This window comes from Ammospiza nelsoni, chromosome 2 (genome assembly GCF_027579445.1).
Source record: "Ammospiza nelsoni isolate bAmmNel1 chromosome 2, bAmmNel1.pri, whole genome shotgun sequence".
Classification (NCBI taxonomy): domain Eukaryota; kingdom Metazoa; phylum Chordata; class Aves; order Passeriformes; family Passerellidae; genus Ammospiza; species Ammospiza nelsoni.
Genome location: NC_080634.1, coordinates 14,867,125 through 14,880,786, shown reverse-complemented (window position 1 = coordinate 14,880,786; position 13,662 = coordinate 14,867,125). Strand labels below are relative to the sequence as shown.

At 49.2% G+C, this 13,662-nt stretch overlaps 1 pseudogene; it reads left to right on the top strand.

The window, feature by feature from the left end:
- The first annotated feature begins 1,139 nt into the window (after positions 1 to 1,139).
- Positions 1,140 to 10,477, top strand: LOC132087490 (zinc finger protein 271-like; annotated as a pseudogene).
- Positions 10,478 to 13,662: the final 3,185 nt, after the last annotated feature.

The following is a 13,662-nucleotide window of genomic DNA, read 5'->3' as shown; positions in this document are numbered from 1 at the left end:
TTGTACATTTGTTTTCCACGTATTAATTTAGCTGAAGTATTACAGTACAAACAGAGGAACTGCAATAAAATGAAGGTGTAAAACCAGAACACTTATTTATAGCTAATTAATACATAAAATGCTAACTCATAATGCTGACAAAGCATATTTCCACATCCCTTTCTGGAATTTTAGATCTACTGAGAAACAGATAATTTCTTACTTGACCACATATATATATAATAACAGCACCATAATCTGCCTTTTTTTTTTTTTTCAAAACTTTGCAAGCTGCAACATATAAAAATGGAACCAAGGCATGAGATTGATCAGGTAAATCTTTTTATTCAACTTTGCATCATTATAACACTACATAGAGACACTGAGAATACTAAAAAAAGTTGTGGCTCAGTAAGACGGAAATATCTAGAAAGAGGGATCTGCAGAGGATATATCTTATTTCAGCAATCTTAAAGGATGCTTAGATTTCTGAAGAAGCTCTTCTGTCATATCCTCCATTTTTTCTCCACTGGAGCTGCAGATGTGTTCTCTTTACACCTTTTAAGACTTCTTTTGTGCTGGGATTTTGTGGGAACTCAGATCCCTCTGGATGTCCAGAGTTGCTGAGAACCCCGTCGGGGGGCTTGGAGACCCTGGCATTCTGCCCGGAACACCTGGGGATTTGATTTGAGCCTTCCAATGAATTGCCAGCCTGGCATGGGGATGTGAAAGACACACAGGTTTGAATGGTGCATTAATAAAGTATTCACAGGGTGAAAATGTAGATTTTAGGATTTTTGGTATAGGGGTTATGGGGACAAGATGGAGGAATCAGGGCGTGTCCAGTCCTTCTTTCTTCTTCTTGTTCTCCATTTTCTGCTGTGATGTTGGCACTTGGGGATTGGTTTAGAATAGAAGTGCACTGTCCAACATAGGTGATAGGTATTGGAAATTAAAAGTAAATATGATATACGTAGTTTGTAGTATAAAAGGACGACACTGCCTCGGGGGTGGTCAGAGTGCCTGTGGCTGCCTTGCAAAAAGAAAATTTTGTAGATAAGAAATAATAAACAACCTGAAGACCGAAAAAGCGAAGAGTCCAGACTCATTCTTCAGAGTGCGGGCTGCTGCAGAACCATCCCACATATCTCGGGGCTGAGAACAGACAGCTGACCTGGGTGGGCTCCAGGCAGGCAGCTCCCAGGCTGGGATTGCTCCCAGGAGGGCACTGATAAACCCCTTGGGAAGCAGCCAGAACAGCCCAAAGAAGCAGCAGCCACTCTCAAGGCCATCCAGAGAGCTGCTGCCGAAGGGACTCGTAGCAGAACAGTCCGGAGCAGAGCCAGAAGGTGCCCTGGATCCTCTCTCCTGAGAACTGCTGGCCGGTGACCAGGAATCTTTGGACTGCCCTGACGACTCAGATTTGGTAAGAAGGTCAAAATTAAGAACATGGGGGGCACATATTCCCAAGAACAGTTAAGGATTTTGTCCGCCTTACAGGGCGTGGCAGAGGCACATCCCATTGCAATTTCAAAGAAAGAACTTAGAGATCTTTTGTTATGGGTACGCTGTAATTATCCGTACTCGGAACTGTTGTTTGAAGTAGGATTCTGGCAATAAATTAACAGGCATCTTTATCATTCAGCTACTAGAAACGATGAAACGGCCACGAAACTTTTACCACTTGCACGGGTGATGTTGGAGGTACCCTCAGCAAAATCTAGGAGGGTTGCCAAACAGCAGCTTGTTAAAACTCCCACAGGGGCAGAGGGAGGGGAGCAAAGACTGAAACGGAGGTTGTTGTCTCTTGTTCCAATTGTCCCAGGGAAACAGAAACAGCTCCCATAGAAGGGGAGCAGGAGGGAACTCCATCACCTCCGATTCCCTCATTACCCCGGAAGCCCACGGGACCCTCCAAAACGCCCAGAATCCCCAGATATTTCAGGGTTATCGGGCTCCGACTCAGACACCCTCTCACTCCCGGGAGAGCTCAGGGCTGAAACTTCCCCAAGCGAAATCAAGGAATCGGGACTGCGCCATTATCGGGGCGCGTCCTCCCGATTCGCAGGAGCCAAAGGGACACAGGAGAGGGAAAACAGCAGAGTCGGGCCGGGGGGCCGAAGTGGGACCAGAGGGGGCAAAGCTCTCTGGCGGCGGGCGCGGTCCCGCGGGCGGCGGCCTCAGGCGGCGGCGGGGCAGCGGCGAGGGGGGGGGGGGGGGAAGGACCCGGTGGGAGACTCGGGAGCTGCCGCGGTTTGCGCGGGCGCGGCGCCGGTACAGCAGCGGCGATTTCAGGCGGCGCGGTGCCAAAAGCGCGGGCGAGGCGCGGAACTCGCGAGACACCCGGGGGGCTCCCAGGCCGGGCCCACAGCGTCAGACGCGAGGGACGAGCCCGGCGGGACAGCTGCACAGTCCCAGCCGGCACCCGTAGGCAGGCGCGCGGTGATGACGCCGTACCCGGATTCGGGACGCGGAGATCTGCCCGAATCGCAGCGCGGGCAGAAGCCCAGCGGGAATTGCGCGCGCCGGTGGGGATGCGGATACAGTGCCGGGGGAAGAGGAGGGGATTCAGGAACGGATCAAACCGGGGGGGGAAACATCGGAGGCGGAACGGGAAGGAGACAGTGACGTCAGTCTAGGGGAGGCAGGAGGCGTTCCCGAGCGGCTGAGCGCGGTCGGAGGCGGGTCCGCTCCCCTGTGACGGCACGGGCAGGGAAGGGGCGTGCTCGGGGCTCGGTCACATCCCGGGGCTCCGCCCCCTCTCCGGTTCCCGTCCCTCCAGTCCCACTCACGTGATGCTTTAGCAACAATAGCCCATCAAATTCCCAAAAATAGGAATGCTTTACATTAGGTACAAGAACTGTGACAACCTGGCTTAGCTGTGCCATGAAGCTCTGCTTCAGTATTTTCCAAAACTGAAACCACATATTCTTCTTCAGCCAGCTGAACCTTGGTTTCCTGCAGATCTTTCTGTGTTTCTTCCAGTTCTTTCTCCTTGATCTGCAAATCTGTTTTACACTGTTCATTTTTACTGGTCTTAAACCTAAACTACAGGTTTGTATAGTCTTTGTAACAACTGCAAATATCAAGCCAACACCATTCTCACTGTAATAATTGCTTGCTTCTCCTCTCAAAAGATAAGAGCAAACACCATTACAGCACAAGGAAAAGAATCCCACTGAACAAACAAAACCAGATAGACTGAGAAGAGCCAGTAATAGAGGAGTTACCTGTACCAGTAAATTAATATCTACATTTCTCTTCAACAAGGAGCTCCAATTTTTGTGTCATTTGTTAAAAGGAAGCTCATCACCTCTCTCATTCTTTGTTCCTAAGCAGATAGATACCTGTCAGCTGAGATGATATCATTTTACAAGCAGATTCTGTGCTGAAAAATCAGCAAAAAAATATAATAGCAGACATGAAAACAGCTTTAAAAATAAGTACTGCAACATGCAATTTCACATACATTATTTCAAATTCCTGACTTCAAGGATTAGGAAGCTTCCATTCTTGATTAATTGGGGAACTTTAAAACCACCAACAACAAAAACAATCTTCTGACTGTTCTTTCTTCAAACTTTTTTCTTCCTTTTGACAGGAGGAATGAATTTCTTCCATTTTTTGGCAGATTTAAGCCACAGTTGAAAAACATCACTTACCCTTTTCACTTCTTCCTCCATGACACCGATTTTTGTGACTATACTCTGTAATTTGTTCTTCCTGGACTGTCAGCTTTCCGCTAAGGGCTCTCAAGCAAGGATTAAAATAAATGAACAAATTAGTCAAGTAAGAGGTAGTTTTAAGATTTACACTACATTCCCAGTAATTTTGGAAGATTCTATATGAATAGCAAGGGATTTTCACTTAAGGCAGAGAAGATTTAAGGCATTTTCCATTGTAAACTTTCTGTGCAAACCAGCCCTATTAAAAGTGAAGTTAAGTATATCAAGTTTACTTTCCTGTATTAGCTTCCACTGAAAGAAAAAAAAAGGCTGCATGTGTGAATCTGCATGCTGGCTAATGCTTATGGTAAGTTCCAGACATACAAAAATTTCTCAGTGCAAGCCTATTAGATTTTATCTGTATAATCATTAATTTTGAAAGAACAAGTTGAGCAAACAGTTAAATTTTCCTAACTATCTTGAACTTCCTGGATTAAAAATATATCTGAAAGTATTTCTGTATAAGTATAGGTATCAGTACCTGAGATTTGTTGTTAATTATTTTATAGAAATTTTACAGACATACTCAGAGGTTTCAACAGAAAGACAGACTCCACTTTTCTCTCGAGCAGCAGCAAGGTCTCACTTCAGATGCTCAATCTCTTCAGTGTATTCCTGCATGAAGAAACAACCACAGGTAAACATTTCTATTTTGGTTTTGGTAAACATTTCTATTTTGGTTTTGATGTTCAGCTTAACAGATACTTCACAAAGGTAGTTTTGCATTAGCACAGGAGCACAGCACTTCACCTCTGTTCTAAGTTCAGTATAGCACCATTTCAATTCACATCATTGGCTCTATGTAGAGCATGGAAACTTTCCATTTGAAGGTCATACTTGGGTGCATTTCGCAGCTTCCAATAACCTTCCTTAACCCCATTTTTGGTGTCCCTAACCCCATTTCGTTGTCCCTAACCCCACTTTTGTTGTCCCTAACAACATTTTTGGTTTCTCCAACCCCATTTTCATTGTCCCTGACCCCATTTTTGGTGTTCCTAACACCATTTTTTGGTGTCCCTACCCCCATTTTGTTGTCCCTAACCCCACTTTTGTTGTCCCCAACACCATTTTTGGTTTCTCCAACCCCATTTTCATTGTCCCTGACCCCATTTTTGGTGTTCCTGACCCCATTTTCGGTGTCCCTAACACCATTTTTGGTGTCCCTAACCCCATTTTCAGGGTCCCTGACCCCGTTTCTGCCCTCCAGGAGGACATATAGGGCTGGCTGCGGGCACTGGCACCAGCGCTCAGGAGCACACCGAGCTGGTCCGGTGGCAGCAGGGCCTTGTCACCACCTCCTCCCCCGGTGTGACCCCGATGGAAATGAACCCCCCAAAACCATGAGCCCTGGGTGGGGTCCCAAGCCCCATTTTGGGGTCCAGGCCTCCCCAAACTCTAATCTGGGGGTCCCAGCACCCTCTGAACCTTGGTTTTGTAGTCCTGGCCACCCCCAAAACCTTAATTTTGGGGTCCTGGTCCCCTCAGAATCTGAGTTTGGGGTCCTGGCTCCCCCAAAACCCAAATTTTGAGGTCCCGCTTCCCCCTTTCCCCCAGCACAAACCATAGAAAACCGGGGGGGGGCCAGTGCCGCCATTGTACAAATGTAATAAAGCACTCGCTGTACCCCAAAACTGGCCTGGGGGATTTTGAGGAGTCCTGGGGGAGGTTTTGAGCAGACCAGGAGGGGTTTGGAGCATCCTGCGGGGGAGCTGGGATGTCCTGGAGGGAATTTGGGGGAGTCCTGGGGGGCCTTGGGGGCATCCTGTGGGGAGGTTGGGATGTCCTGGGGGGAATTTGAGGGAGTCCTTCGGGGTTTGGGGGAGTCCTGGGGGTTTTCGGGGTTCCATCCCTTTCCTTGGGGAGGGATTGAAGAGGAGGAGGGAGGGAAGAGAAGGAGGTGGGGAAAGAGAGGAGGAGGGAGGGAAAGGAAGGGATGGAAGAGGAGGAGGTGTGGTTGGGTAGGAGGAGGAGGACGAGGGGGGATGGAAGAGGAGGAGCGGGAGGAAGAGGAAAAGGAGGGACAAAGGCGGATCGAGGCTGACTTGAGGGAACCACGCTTTCGAGCCCTGCCTGTGGGATCATCGCCCCCACGTCGCGCAGGTGAGCGGGGAGGGAGCTCGGCCCAGATATCCCCGAGGGGGTCTGGGTTGGGGTTTTTTTGGGGGAGGGGGATGTTTGGAGAATGAAGAAGTCTAAAGTTGAGCGGAAAAGGCCCCTTGGGTGGACATCGGGGGGTGCCGGGGAGCGCTGCCATTGGCGGGACCTCGAGAACCTGGGCAGGGGGGACTCCTTGGGGCCCCTGCAGCCCAAAGCAGAGAATGAGGGGAGAAGGAGCCCGGGAGCCCAAAAAGCCCCGGCATCCCGAAATGGGGAGAGCGAAGAGGGGGGAGCGCGTCCCCGGGGACGTCCTGAGTGGATCTCCTTGCCCTTGCCTATGGCACGGAGGCAAATCCCGTTTTATCCTTGTCCTTCCTCCCCCAGAGCAGGAGCTGAGCATGGAGAGCAGGGAGGACAAATGCCCGCGGCAGGACCTGGTGGAAGAGGCCGTTTCGAGCGGCTCCACGGCGCAGGAAGCCAACGGGGAGGAAAAGCCCCGGGGATCCCACACGAGGAGGGGCTGCAAACGCAGATCGCGGGGATCTGAGGGGGAAAGAGCCAGCCTGGGCCGGGAAGGCAGCCAAAGATCGAGCCAGAGCTCGGAGCTGGTGCTCCATGAGCAGCTCCATGATAGGGAGAAGCCCCACACGTGCGTGGAGTGTGGGAAGAGCTTCAGGTGGAACTCCAAGCTCATCGAGCATAAGATGATCCACACTGAAGAACGGCCCTACGAGTGTGGGGAGTGTGGGAAGAGCTTCAGCTTCAGTTCCAGCCTGATCAAGCACCGGAAAATCCACACTGGGGAACGGCCCCATGAGTGTGGGGAGTGTGGGAAGACTTTCAGGACGAGCACTCACCTGATCAGCCACCGGATGACCCACACTGGTGAGAGACCCTACAAGTGTGGAGAGTGTGGACAGAGCTTCAGCCGCAAGTCCAACCTGATGCGACACCAGGTGATCCACACGGGGGAGAAGCCCTACCAGTGTGGGGAGTGTGGGAAGAGCTTCAGGTGGAGCTCCGACCTAGTCAAGCACCAGATGATCCACACTGGTGAGAGGCCCCACGAGTGTGGGGAATGTGGGAAGAGCTTCAGCTGCAGCTCCCACCTGACCAGCCACCAGAGGACCCACACTGGGGAAAGGCCCTATGAGTGTGGGGAATGTAGGAAGAGATTCAGCTGCAACTCCAGCCTGGTAAAGCACCAGAGGACCCACACTGGGGAACAGCCCTATGACTGTGGGGAGTGTGGGAAGAGCTTCAGCCAGAGCTCTGACCTGATCAAGCACCAGAGGATCCACACTGGGGAACGGCCCTACAAATGTGGGGAGTGTGGGAAGAGCTTCAGGTCAAGCTCTGACCTGATCAAGCACCAGAGAATCCACACTGGGGAACGGCCCTATGAGTGTGGGGAGTGTGGGAAGAGCTTCAGGGACCATGACACCTTGATCAGACACCGAAAGATCCACACTAAGGAGAGGCCTTACAAGTGTTTCGAGTGTGGGAATAGTTTTCGGTTCAACTCTCATCTCATCCTGCACAATCTGAGTCACACAGAGGAGAAGCCCTTCTTCTGCCCCGACTGTGGGAAGGGATTCAAGTACAACTCCCAACTCGTTGTCCACCAGCGAATCCACACTGGAGAGAGGCCCTATGAGTGTGGGGAATGTGGGAAGAGCTTCTCACAGAGCTCTCACTTGACCCGACACCAATGCAGCCACCGGTAAGGGAAGCCCTGCGAGTGCCCCGAATGCGGGAAGAGCTTCGTGTGCTGCTCCGGCTCCATCCCCCACTGGAGGAACCACATTCCTTGTGATCCATGTTGGAAACACACCTGGCTGCTTCTCCTTTTGGTTTGGCCCTAATTTTTTTGTTTTCTCCCTCTCTCTGCACTCCAAAAGCCTAGATGGATGGATCTGTCACCTCAAAACCACTCAAACACCAGTGAAAACAGCTCAGTCTTAAAGGAAAAGAGTTCAGCTCCACATCAAAGTGGCTTTTTCCCCACTCAAAAAAACTCTAGCTTGTGACAAACTCACTCGATTCCACAGCCAATGGAGTGAGATGCGGTTGGGAGGAGATTGGGAGAAGTGGGATCCCAATTTCGACCCGTGGGATGGGGATTGTGTGAGGCTGGGTGTGTGAGATGTATTTGATAGCAAATAAAACTCTCAGACTTAGTGATTTCTTTCCCGTTCATGTTCAGTCCGTTGCAGTTCTGTTTGCAGAGTGCCGCCTCCCAGAGTGTCCCCTCACGGTTCCGCCCTTTCCCTGCCCCCTTTCCCCTCACGGTTCCGCCCTTTCCCTGCCCCCTTTCCCCTCGCCATTCCAGCCGGTTAGGGGGGAAGAGCAGGGGGAGAAGGAAGAGGAGGGATGAAGGCGGAGAGAGAGCAGCGATGGGAGGAGAAAGAGGTGGGGTTAGGGAGGAGGAGAAGGGATGAAAGGGGAGGGATGGAAGAGGAGAAGGAGGTGGAGATAACACAGAGGAGCGGAAAGGGCGGTGGAAGAGGAGGAGCGGGAGGAAGAGGAAAAGGAGGGACAAAGGCGGATCGAGGCTGAGCTCCAGCGGCGGCGCGGTCGAAGCCCCCACCTGTGGGATCATCGTCATCGCTCCCCCCATCGCGCAGGTGAGTGGGGAGGGGGAGCGATGGAAGAATGAAGAAGTCCAAGGCTGAGCGGAAAAGGCCCCTTGGGGGGACATCGAGGGGTGCCGGTGCCGTCCTGCGGGGACGCCCTGAGGGGATCTCCTTGCCCTTGCCTGTGGCACGGAGGCAAATCCCATCCTGTCCTTGTCTTTCCTCCCCTAGAGCAGGAGCTGAGCATGGAGAGCAGGGAGGACAAATGCCCGCGGCAGGACCTGGTGGAAGAGGCCGTTTCGAGCGGCTCCACGGCGCAGGAAGCCAACGGGGAGGAAAAGCCCCGGGGATCCCACACGAGGAGGGGCTGCAAACGCAGATCGCGGGGATCTGAGGGGGAAAGAGCCAGCCTGGGCCGGGAAGGCAGCCAAAGATCGAGCCAGAGCTCGGAGCTGGTGCTCCATGAGCAGCTCCATGATAGGGAGAAGCCCCACACGTGCGTGGAGTGTGGGAAGAGCTTCAGGTGGAACTGCGACCTGATCAAGCACCAGAGGACCCACACGGGGGAACGGCCCTACATGTGTGGGAAGTGTGGGAAGAGCTTCAGCCGGAACTGCCACCTGATCCAGCATCAGTTGGTCCACACGGGGGAGAAGCCCTATGAGTGTGGGGAGTGTGGGAGGAGCTTCAGGTGGAGCTCCGACCTGATCAAGCATCAGATGATCCACACTGGGGAAAAGCCCTATGAGTGTGGGGAGTGTGGGAAGAGGTTCAGGTTGAGCACCCATCTGATCAGGCACCAGGTGACCCACACTGGGGAGAAGCCATATGAGTGTGGGGAATGTGGGAAGCGCTTCGGACAAAGAGAGAGCCTGATCCAGCACCAGAGGACCCACACTGGGGAGAAGCCCTATGAGTGTGGGCAGTGTGGGAAGAGCTTCACCCAGCGCTCCAGCCTGATCCAGCACCAGCTGACCCACACTGGGGAACGGCCACATGAGTGTGGGCAGTGTGGGAAGAGGTTTCCGACCACCTCCAGTCTCGTCTCGCACCAGCGGATTCACACAGACGAGAAGCCCTTCCTCTGCCCCGACTGCGGGAAGGGATTCAGGCAGAACTCCAACCTCATCCAACACCGGCGCATCCACACTGGAGAGAGGCCCTACGAGTGTGGGGAATGTGGGAAGAGATTCAGACTGAACTCCCACCTGATCAGCCACCAGGTGACCCACACCGGGGAGAGGCCCTTCCAGTGTGTTGAGTGTGGGAAGAGCTTCAGCTGGAACTCTGACTTGATCAAGCACCAGAGGACCCACGATGCTGAGAGGCCCTATGACTGTGGGGAGTGCGGCAAGAGCTTCAGCCACCATTGCACCCTGATCAGGCACCAGAGGAGCCACACTGGGGAGAAGCCCTACGAGTGTTCCAAGTGTGGGAAGGGCTTTACGAGCAGCTCCAAACTCCTCAGACACTATTGGGTTCACACAGAGGAGAGGCCCTTCCAGTGCCCTGAGTGTGGGAAGGGATTCAGGCAGAACTCCCAACTTATCACCCACCGGCGCATCCACACTGGGGAGAGGCCCTACGAGTGTCCCCAGTGTGGGAAGAGCTTCTCCAGCAGCTCTAACTTGAGCAAACACCAACGGAGGCACCGGTAAGGGAAGCCCTGCGAGTGTGGGAAGAGCTGTGTGCGCTGCTCCAGCTCCATCCCCCACTGGAGGAGGTACTTTGGGCACAGCCCTGGTCACTCACATGCCCTGTGGTCCGTGTTGGGAACACACCTGGTTGCTTAGCCTTTCGGTTTGTCCTTAATTTCTTTCTCTTCTCAACCTCTTTGTGATCCAAAAGCCAATATCGATGTATCTGTCACCTCAAAACCACTCAAATCCCAGTGAAAACAGCTCAGTCTTTCCCCAAAAAGGCTCAATCCCACCTCAAAAAAACTCAATGCCATACCAAACTAACTAGATTCCACAGCCACTGAGATGGCTGAGATGGGGTTGGGAGGAGACTGGGAGAAGTGGGATCCCAATTTGGAGTGGTGGGATGGGGATTGTGTGTAGGTGGGTGTGTGGGATGTATTTGATAGCAAATAAAACTCTCAGACTTACTGCTTTCTCTCCTGTTCATTTTCAGTCCATTGCAGTTCTGTTTGCAGAGTGTCCCCTCACAGTGTCCGGCCTTTCATGCTGGCATTTGTCCTTGCACCAGCCCCCTGCCCACACCTGTTCTGCCCCCTCCCAGTGGGGCTCAGCCTTCAGCTCTGCTGGGTGTGCCAGTGCATCTCCCTCCTGCAACTCTGAGATATGCTGTCTCTGTTCAAGAGCATCACTAGATTTTATAGAGTGCTGGTGACCTCTGGTGTGCTTGAATCTATTGTCAGAGTGACAGCAGCTGGGAAATGCTGCTAGTGGAGCAGGACTTCTTTTTAAGAAGTTACTTTCACCCAAAAGTAAGTTCCCCCCTACAGTACATAGAAAATCACCTCAGTTCTTCCGAAATCAAAAAATCCTAAAAAAATTGTAACTTTCCATAATCTGAAAGCGAGCAATGACCTCCCTCTTCAAGAGCATTACCAAGATTAACATCCAATGAAGTTGTATTTTAATTATTTCTTGCCACTGTAAATTCTTCACAGATGAAATGAGAAAGAGTGAGGCACAGCATCACAGCTGAGGGACAGAGCTCAGCACAGTGGAGTTTCTTCTTTTAGTCACACAGGAATGAAGCTTCAGCATCAGCTCCTATGGGGGCTGGAGGTGACAGTGGTCATACTCAAGGGCTGGCTGCTGAGAATGTTTCTTTCCTGGTCCTTCTGGTGATAGTAATTGTGTTTTAATTTACTATTAGGACTACAGGCTCCTCATTAAAAGGCAGAGCAGTTAAAACACAACACTACATCAATATGTTTATAATAATTGCTGTCACAGGCTGCCCACATGCATTACTATGCAAGAATTTCATATGATCAAGGCATAAAGGACAACTGTATTTCTTTCTGAAAGCTATCCAGAATTGCTGCAGACAAGTGGGAAATACATCAGGAGTTCTTTTGACAAGAAAGAATGCATACTGTATTTCTGCATGTGTGATAGGTGTGGGTGGAGAAATCTTTCTCAGAGAGGAAGATGAGTAAAGAAAATCTCAGAGACTCAGATCAGCATTGAAAAAAGGTTTCTTTTCCTTGGAGCAGGAGACTATTTATTCAATGTTTTTAGCCAAAAATCTCTATAGGTACAGCTGAGGTCATCTTTTGGGAAAAAAGCTGTATGAGATCTTGGCAATATCTGTTTGCTTCTCTTACACCTATTACTGGTTTGCTGAACCACTACAGCCAGGGTTTCAATTAAGATTTTGTTTAATGACTGAAGATTTACAGTTCCAGCAAGTGACAGGCATTTTTTCATTGTCTAAGTTAAACCTTGCAAAGGGAAATTACCTCTTTTCCATATAGAAAACTGATTGCCCTGGAGGTCATGCAGAAAAATGCATTTTCTAGACACAAGCTAATTTAAAAGATGTTGAAAATATCTCCTGAAAACCAGTCTGCATGCACAGCATGTCCTTTTGAAGAAAGGAAAAAGCCAAGCTTCCCAGGAGAGAATGACTCCTGGACTTACTTTGGCACCAATGTCCCTTGGCAAAAAGGCAGGTGCTGAGCTAGCACGCTCTCTGGGACCACTGCCAGGAAAAAGGAATAATTTGCCTGCTGTACTGCCACTTCATTGAAGGCTTTCAAAGGTCATAAAAGTAAAAGGAAGGAACAAAATGCAACAACTGCCTCTAGAAGCATTTAATTTTGGCTTTCAGAAGCCCAGTTTCACAAGTAAAAGGCAATTTTAATTAAAATTAGACCCCTGAAATATCAGACTATTTGTTTTTCCGTCTTCAGCATTTTTTAACCTTCATTTCAAGTTATGAATGGGTAAGATGTCAATACTCTAAAATTGCAAGATGGTAAAATGTCAGTTTGGTGTGTGATTAGATTCTATGGGCTCCAATCATGAAATAATGAGGCAAAATGTAATGGAGCAATAATGTATCTAATGCACAGGGTTCCATGTTACAACCCTCAAAACCAGTCAATCATTAATTCCTGTCATTTAATTAATTTCTTGTTTAGCATCATTCATATTAAGAATTACTTTTCAAAAGGAAAAATATTAAACATTATCAACCCAAATATATTTTAACACCCTTAACAGCCCAATATTAAATCCACAACCTTTAAGAATATGTATGACCTTGAAGAACAAGACATCCCAGTCCAGTCAGTAAAAATATTCCCCTCAAACCTGTGTTAATGGACCACATAACAGTTTCTTGATCAGGCAGCACAGTCCCACATCAGCTTATCTTGATTAAGAAAGACGTTGCAAGCTGTTAGTTGTAAATCCCTACATTGTTTCAATAACAATTTCTGTATGGTAGGAATCCCAAAAGAAACTCACACTGGATAAATATACTAATAGCTATAAACCCAAATAATAGGTCCTCCACTCCTCCACTATATGATACCAGAGCACTTGTAAGTGAACTTTAAAATCAGAGATTAATTTTGGTTGGAAAAGACTTCTAAGGTCATCAGGTCCAACAAGTTACTGAAATGTCTGAAAACCAGTATTTTCTGTCAATTACATGTTGTTGCTGCTACGCTGAACATAAACATTTTAAAATCCAGTGATGTGGTAGGTATAAAGATGACAAAGTATTTCAGTCTCTAATTTGGCAGTCCAGATGGAGGAGTTCAGAAGTATAATGAGAATATTATTCAATTGTGTCTCAGTAGAAATAAAGAGCAGTACAATCACAATTTTATCTTGTTTTTAACATGGACAGTACATGCAGTTTTGTTAGCAGAGCCACATGAAGTAAATGGGGCCATCTGAAGGAATGAAAAACTCCAAAATTTACAGGTCAGTGTGAATCTTTCTGATTTAAACACTGATAAAAGCATAAATGGAATAATTTCACAGGGATCCATTCTGTCCTACTACTGAGTTTTCATCATTTGTTTAATCTAAGCACCATTCTGAGATTTACAATTAAGATGTTAAAGAAAGCTGCTACAGAAATAAAGGACACTGAGTTATAGTTTAAAAGTAGAAACACATGGCCAAATTTTGAGTCAAAGAAGATAGATCTTCAGAATATAAGCTGAGTTTGCCTTCTTTCTGTACTGAGCTTCTGACTTGAAGAGAAAAGAGAATACAGGGCAAGTATGCATCTCAGAACTGCTTATCCCTGAAAGATATTACAAATGTCTGAAAAATTAAGAAGGCAAA